Below are 8,446 nucleotides of genomic sequence, written 5' to 3'. Positions count from 1 at the left end.
CCTTATGCAACTAGTGCATGTCAGTCGGTGGAACCAGTCTCACGTAAGAGTACGTGTAAGGTCGGTCCGGGCCGCTTCATCCCACAATGCCGCCGAATCAAGATTGGACTAGTAACGGTAAGCATATTGAACAAAATCAACGCCCACAACTACTTTGTGTTCTACTCGTGCATAGAAACTACGCATAGACCTAGCTCATGATGCCACTGTTGGGGAACGTAGCAGAAATTCAAAAAATTTCCTATGTGTCACCAAGATCTATCTATGGAGAAACCAGCAACGAGGGGAAGGAGAGTGCATTTACATACCCTTGTAGATCGCTAAGCGGAAGCATTCAAGAGAACGGGGTTGAAGGAGTCGTACTCGTCGTGATCCAAATCACCGGAGATCCTAGTGCCGAACGGACGGCACCTCCGCGTTCAACACACGTACAGCCCGGTGACGTCTCCCATGCCTTGATCCAGCAAGGAGAGAGGGAGAGGTTGAGGAAGACTCCATCCAGCAGCAGCACAACGGCGTGGTGGTGGTGGAGCGTGGTGATCCAGGAGGGCTTCGCCAAGCACCGCGAGATATGAGGAGAAAGAGAGGTAGGGCTGCGCCAACAAGAGAAGAAACTTCGTCTGTTGGCTGCTCCTTTGCCTCCACTATATATAGGGGGAGAGGGGGGGCTGCGCCCCCACCTAGGGTTCCACCCTAGGGGCGGCGGCCAGCCCAGATCCCATCTGGTGGGGCGGCCAAGGGGGGGAGAGGGGAAACTTGCCCCCCAAGCTAGGTGGGGCGCCCCCTCCCCAAACCCTAGGTGCCTTGGGCCCTTGTGGGGGGGCGCACCAGCCCACCTGGGGCTGGTCCCCTCCCACACTTGGCCCATGCATCCCTCCGGGGCCGGTGGCCCCACTTGGTGGACCCCCGGGACCCTCCTGGTAGTCCCGGTACGTTACCGATAAAACCCGAAACTTTTTCGGTGACCAAAACAGGACTTCCCATATATAAATCTTTACCTCCGGACCATTCCGTAACTCCTCATGACGTCCGGGATCTCATCCAGGACTCCGAACAACATTCGGTAACCACATACAAACTTCCTTTATAACCCTAGCGTCATCAAACCTTAAGTGTGTAGACCCTACGGGTTCGGGAACCATGCAGACATGACCGAGACGTCCTCCGGTCAATAACCAACAGCGGGATCTGGATACCCATGTTGGTTCCCACATGTTCCACGATGATCTCATCGTATGAACCACGATGTCGAGGATTCGATCAATCCCGTATACAATTCCCTTTGTCTAGCGGTATTGTACTTGCCCGAGATTCGATCGTCGGTATACCGATACCTTGTTCAATCTCGTTACCGGCAAGTCTCTTTACTCATTCTGTAACACATCATCCCGTGATCAACTCCTTGATCACATTGTGCACATTATGATGATGTCCTACCGAGTGGGCCCAGAGATACCTCTCCGTCACACGGAGTGACAAATCCCAGTCTCGATTCATGCCAACCCAACAGACACTTTCGGAGATACCCATAGTGCACCTTTATAGCCACCCAGTTACGTTGTGACTTTTGGCACACCCAAAGTATTCCTACGGTATCCGGGAGTTGCACAATCTCATGGTCTAAGGAAATGATACTTGACATTAGAAAAGCTTTAGCATGCGAACTACACGATCTTGTGCTATGCTTAGGATTGGGTCTTGTCCATCACATCATTCTTCTAATGATGTGATCCCGTTATCAATGACATCCAATGTCCATGGTCAGGAAACCGTAACCATCTATTGATCAACGAGCTAGTCAACTAGAGGCTTACTAGGGACATGGTGTTGTCTATGTATCCACACATGTATCTGAGTTTCCTATCAATACAATTCTAGCATGGATAATAAACGATTATCATGAACAAGGAAATATAATAATAACTAATTTATTATTGCCTCTAGGGCATATTTCCAACAGTTCCCCATTCCGCACCAGCTCTCTCACTCTCCCCCGAGCTCCTCCCTTGCCCTAGCCGTCGCCAGCCATAGCGGCTGTGGATGCAAACTCCGGCGACGATTCAGGCATACCTCCGGGCGGCAGCACGGCGCAACAGCTTTCTCAGTCCGAATCTAATCCTTCCGCTGGCGGCGCACAGCAGAGGTTGGATTGGTCGGCGCCGGCGCGACCACCATCGACGACAAGAAGCAGAGCTCAAGGTCGGTGGAAGCTTCCTCGTTCTGCGGGCGGCGGCAGGTACGGCATAGTTTTTTGCATGGTTGTGAGATTTAGAGATTCAGAGAATCAGTAAATTATGCTAGTTTTTTTGCATGGTTAGATTTAGTTATGGTGACCTTGCAAATTGTTAGTATTGTGCATACTTTGTTGTGTAAGAAACTGAAAAAAGCAGTTTGACAGAAACTCAATATTGTGCCTAGTTAGGTTCAGTTATCCTGTTTTCAGTTAATAAAGGTATTTCATTTTATAATTTTCAGAATTGATGACCCAAAGTGGTCAATTGTGTTCCATTTCAATGCCAGAGAATCTGTGGTTCAAAATTTATACCAGTCAGACATATCATATTTGACAATGCTTTCTCTTATTGGGAGTGAGGGCTTTGTGGCTGATGATTATATGTACTATGTATTTGATGAGGAGAAATGATTAGAAGGTTTAGATAAAAAATGTTGTGAAGATGATGTGCAGCAGATGTTCGCACACTCTCATAATGAAAAGTTTCTGAACATAAGAGTAGTGGGAGCTCTTGAGGAATGTAACGCAGATGAAAATCATGAAAACAGAGATAGTTATTTTGCTGAACATTGCATTAACACTCAACAAAGTTGCACTAAGTTGGTGGATATAAGCATGGATAGAAAGGAAGAGCTGAAGAAAAGCATGGTGCAGAGAGAGGCTGACCTTAACCATTTTGAAGGTGACACTGATGTGTCTGAATTTGTTTCTGATGATGAAGCTGCAAATTCAGGTTCAGATGGGAACAATGTGGATTTTCAGTCAGAGTATTCCTCTGAAGATGAAGCTGCAAAACAAGATACAGAAGTGGTACAGAAACTGAAGGTAGTGAGAAAACCTAGTCCAACTAGTAGATCCCACCATGAGGTTGAGAAAATGGAGAAAGCAGATTGGTTCCCTGAAGCAGATGAAAAATGTTTCCCTGGTGATTATGGCATCAGTGATGAAGAAGATGAGCCTGAAGGATCCTATAAACTACCAAGTGGTAGGAAGAGAAGGAATAAGAAGTTGAAAGACAGGGTATGGTATGATCACAAACTTCAAGGACCAGTAGAACAGTTCTGTAAGGGCTTGTGCTTCACCACTGTGTATGAGTTCAGAGATGCACTTAGGGATTTTCACATTAGGACTTTGAGAAATTTTCAATACCACAGAAATGCCCCAGATAGGATTATCGTTTGGTGCTCAGAGAGAGCCACCCAGGGATGTGATTTTTATATATGTGCCTCTAAGTTAGCTCATGAAAAAACATTCTGCATCAAGAAGTGTGATATATTGCACACTTGTGGAGCATGTGCAGAGTCCACAAAGGTTACTACTAAGTGGATGTCAAGGTCAGTAGAGGCAGCATTGAGAGAAGACATTAGATCTCATGTGGATGCATTAATTAAGAAGACCAAGACTAAGTTTTTAGTGGATGTATCAAGAAGTGTGGCATATAGGGCAAGGAGGAAGGATGTTGCTATAGTTCAAGGTGACCACAAGCAGCAGTACTTGAGGCTCAGGGATTATCTTCAAGAAGTTCTTGACACAAACCCAGGTAGCAGGTGTATAGTAACAATATTTGAAGATCCAGAGAACCCAGCACCTACTCCTAGATTCAAGTATATGTTCTATTGTTTAGCAGCTTCAAAGGAAGGTTTCCTTAATGATTGCAGACCATTTATAGGTCTTGATGGATGCTTCATCAAGTTAACCACTGGGCAGCAAATTCTTGCAGCCACAGGAAGGGATGTAAACAACAATATTTATCCTATAGATTTTGGTGTGGTTGACAAGGAAGATGGTGAAAGTTGGAATTGGTTTTTAACTCAATTGAGATGTTGCATTTGCAGTGGCAACAAATTTGGAACATACACTATCATGTCTGACAGGCAAAAGGTTGGGAAGAATTTCATTGAGTAATTTATGTTATTACTTTTTTAATTATTTCATTTTTTACAATTGTATTAATAATTTGTGAATGTGCAGGGCTTGCTTAAGGCAATAAATGAGGTATTCCCTGATTCACCTCAAAGGTATTGTCTTAGGCACATATATGCAAATTTTCAATCTGCTGGATTTAGAGGCCAGGAACTAATGAAGTGTATTAACAAGGATAGCTACTCCTACACTAAACATGGGCATGAACTAGGCATGGCAGAGCTAAAAGCACAGTCTGAGGATGCTTGGAAATGGCTCAAAAAAATTGAGGTCTCTACTTGGTCTAGGTTTGCTATGGATCATACTTGCAAAACAGATTTAGTTGTGAACAATCTAAGTGAAGTCTTCAACAAGATGATACTGGATGTTAGGGCCAAACCAATAAGGACAATGTTTGAAGGGATTAGGACCAAGCAAATAATCAAGAGGCAACAAACTAGGGAGAAGTTACAGATTAGTAGGTGGACAATCACACCAACCTACTCAGAGATTTTAGAAGAGAACAAGCAGTATGCCAAGTATTGTCAGGCTGACAGAGCTGGTCCAACAATTTGGCAAGTCACTAGCAAAGAAAAACAGTATTATGTGGACATGGAAGGGTATACATGTGACTGTAAGAGATGGAACATGACTGGTGTACCTTGCAGTCATGGCATATCTGTACTGACAAAGTAAAAGCTGCATCCTGAAGACTATGTCAATGACTTTTTCAAGAAGCCACTTTATTTGGAGACATACAAAGAAATTATATACCATGTTCCTGGTCCAGAATTCTGGCCTCACACAAGCATTCCAGACATTGAACCTCCTGTGTTTAAAGAAAAGATAGTCAAAAAACAGACTGCAAGGAGGAAAGGATAGTTTGAAGTTCCTGCCCCAAGAGACACCAGTAGGATGGGAACAATTGTCTGTGAAAATTGTGGGTTGGAAGGACACAAGTATACAAGTTGCAATAAGACTCTTAGGCCTAAACTGCAAATGAGGAAAAACAAACACCAGGTAATTATCAAGCATCAGAGCAATGTTTCCTTTTACATAGTCTAATCTAAGTTAAGTTTGACCTTTAATGCAGGAAAACAGGGCAGTCTATGCACCTGCTCCATCTGCTCCAGTACAAACTCCAAGAGCACCAACCCCTAGTGCAAGAGCACTAGCACCACATGCAAGAGCACCAGCTCCTGCTGCATCTGCACCAGCTCCTACTACAACAGCTAAAAGGGGTAGGCCTGCAGGTGAAGGGAGAGGCAAGGGATTCACTGCACCAAGATCTGTTGCTGCAACTTCAGATGTTTTGGGTGGTAACAAAAGGAAGAGGTTTGCAAGTAGCAGATTGAGGTGTTATTTCTATGCCAGTGGTAACTGACACTATAAAAAGGTAGAACTTCTCTCTTTGAACCTGTTTGAATTAGTTTAGAACCTGTTTCACTTTGTTTTGAACCTGTCTGTACTTTTCTGCATGAGTATGTCTGAATTTGTGTGAACCTGACCAAACCTGACTATACTTCTATCAAATTTGTGGTGTAACGCGGGCCTGATGGTGGGCTTCCGTGTTGGACCTAACTAACCCACCAAGCCTGCCACACTGTCTACATAAGAGAGGCCACCAGAAACCACTGGATCCCTGCACCTCATTCCCCTTGACCAAAACCTAGCCGCCACTGATGGATCCACAGTTAGGAGAGGTAGTTGATGAACAAGACGAGGTTGCTAGGGCTGAAAGGAGGGCCAACCGTCGAGCACAAGCACAGAAGCGACGCCAGAGGATTGCTGCCATGATTATGGCGGAACGCAACCAGAATGACGTGAAGCAGTTCAAGGAGGTGTTCCCAGAAGGAACCAACATCACAGATGAACTAATCATCTGGTGGGCCAGAGACAGGGCATCTTTCCATCGATTCCAAGCAACAAGGAAGAGATGGACTCAGATCCTGGCTGCAGCAGAAGGAAGACAAGATTTGGATTAGTTCAACGCGGTAGTTTCTCACTAAATTCTGGTGTTTCTGAATCTGCTTGTCTTGTGCTCAATATTGCCCTGAATCTTGTTCTTAGTCTTGCTTTGAATCTTGTCTTGTTCTGAACTTTCTGAACTTTATGATTGCAGTGAAGGATGCAGTTCAAGAGATGCACCAACCGTGATGAAGACGATGCAATGTGGCTGCCTGAATCTATGTTAAAGATTATGCTTATTTTCTGAACTATCTATATTTGGGTTGTTGGAAAATCTATGATAAATATTATGCTTATTTTCTAAGAAATGTATCCATGGCACAGTAGTTTTAAGTTTGAACTTATGCCTGAATCCATCTATCTGCATTTATCTGAATGTTTCTATACTTGGGTTTGCTGAAATGTGATTTTTTGGTCACTCTAATTTTTGAAATACTTTGACCATCAACTACTCCACTGTTTGAGCACACAAGTTTCAAGTTGCTGGGTTTCAACAAAGACTTTAATTGCAACACAACTACCACCATTTCTCACACTCAATCTACCACTTCCCCACTGTCACACTCCACCGCACTTCCTCCACTCCAACATTTAAGTAGCCCAACAACTCACTCTATCTCTGCTCACTCTACCTCTCTCACTCCACCTACATCCATGGCTGGTTCTTCCTCTACGCCAGACCCATGGCTGAACCCCTTCCCCACCGGCAAGGGCTGGGTTGCCATGCTTTTTGGGTCGGCTCGCGGCGACGAAGACCTCTTCCTTGACTACATGAAGATTGCCATGAGATACAGCAGCGCACAAGGGCTCGTGGATGCATCAGAAGACGTGAGGAAGAAGTAGCGCATGGACCAACGCTATGCAACCCCAGGTAAGGGTATCATTCCCATCGACATGTTGCTGTGGGCAATGAAGGAGGCGGACTCCGGCGATGCTGGGCAGAGGGAACGGTGGGCAGCCCACCGCTATATCCCTCCAGCACAAGCTACAACTCCAACTACTATGGGCAACGACGACAAGGACCTGTAGATCATCGCCCCACCAGCACTGCTGGCTCGCCGACGTCCTCCTCCCATCATCGTTATCGATGGAGACGAAGAGGAGGTGCCAGAGCTGTCACCTACCACTCAAATCAAGCAAAAGGTGCAACGGTCAGGTCGCATAGCAAGGCAGGGGCCTAACAATCTGAAACTGTAAGTTTCAGATTCAGTTACAGCAGTTATCGCCAGATCTATGTTAGATTCAGTTCTTTCAGTTTATCAGGGTGTTTGCAATCTCAGTGAGATTCAGTTATGTCAGTTTAAGTGTCTTTGAACAATTTCAGTGTCCATGTCCTATCTATGTAAGACTAAATGCTATCTATGGGAGACTAAATGTCTTCCAGACTTCTCTGAATTTGTCTGAACCTGTGATGAAGCAATTTATGAAGTAAACAGATCTCAGCAAGAACTTATGATACAACACACACAAATAAACTACATCAGACTTAGATAATTTAGTTCTTAACTTAACTTAGCACCAGTTCTCAGCATCAGGATAATAGTTGGGCAGTATAGATCAGGGCAAACACCACCCCCACACCAACCAAAATGATCTGAACCCATTACAGTTCTTAGGTAGTTCTAAGGTAGTTCATAGGTAGATCAGGGCATATTTGCACCAGACTGATCATTCCTAGGCCAATTATATATATAGGCCTCATATATACTTACCATCCAGAGCTGCCACTTCACTCCTCCATCACAACTTCCTTTATCTTGTCCAGCTTTTCCTTACACCCATGACCAACCTTAAGGAGCTCAGCAATGACATTCTCCAGCTTATTCTTCTCTTCTTTAAGGAGATCTTTCTCCACCTCTAGCTCCTTCATGGCCTTCCTTGTGTTTTGGATTATATCAGCTTGACTCTGAAGGATGCACCTTTCAGATGCACCTTTGTTCTTTCTTGAGCTTAAGCTTCTCCATTTGAAGCTCAATCTTTGTTTGCTCCTCAAGTTGCTTCTTCTTCTCCTTCAGTTCATTGATTGCCTGGCTTGTGCAATCCATGTCATAAGATTTGATTCCATCCTGATAATCAAACAACTTGGACACATCATCCACCAGCTGGCTATACTGATTGGCCAGAGAATCAAGCTCCTTCTGCAGTTTTGCAACCTCTATCCCATGAGCCTCATTATCCTGGGCTCTACCAAGGTTCTGCTCATGATACATATCCCAGAGCTTGCTTAAGCACCTTTGCAGAATTACAGGCCAGGGGGCATCTACCCACTCCAGAACACTACAGTTCACACCATCCTGAAAATCAATTTAAATTTACAGTGAACAAGCAAATTCAGAATAACAA

This window comes from Triticum urartu, chromosome 5 (assembly GCF_003073215.2).
Source record: "Triticum urartu cultivar G1812 chromosome 5, Tu2.1, whole genome shotgun sequence".
Lineage (NCBI taxonomy): Eukaryota > Viridiplantae > Streptophyta > Magnoliopsida > Poales > Poaceae > Triticum > Triticum urartu.
The sequence above is the reverse complement of the archived record's forward strand: the minus strand, read 5'-3'. Positions refer to the sequence as shown.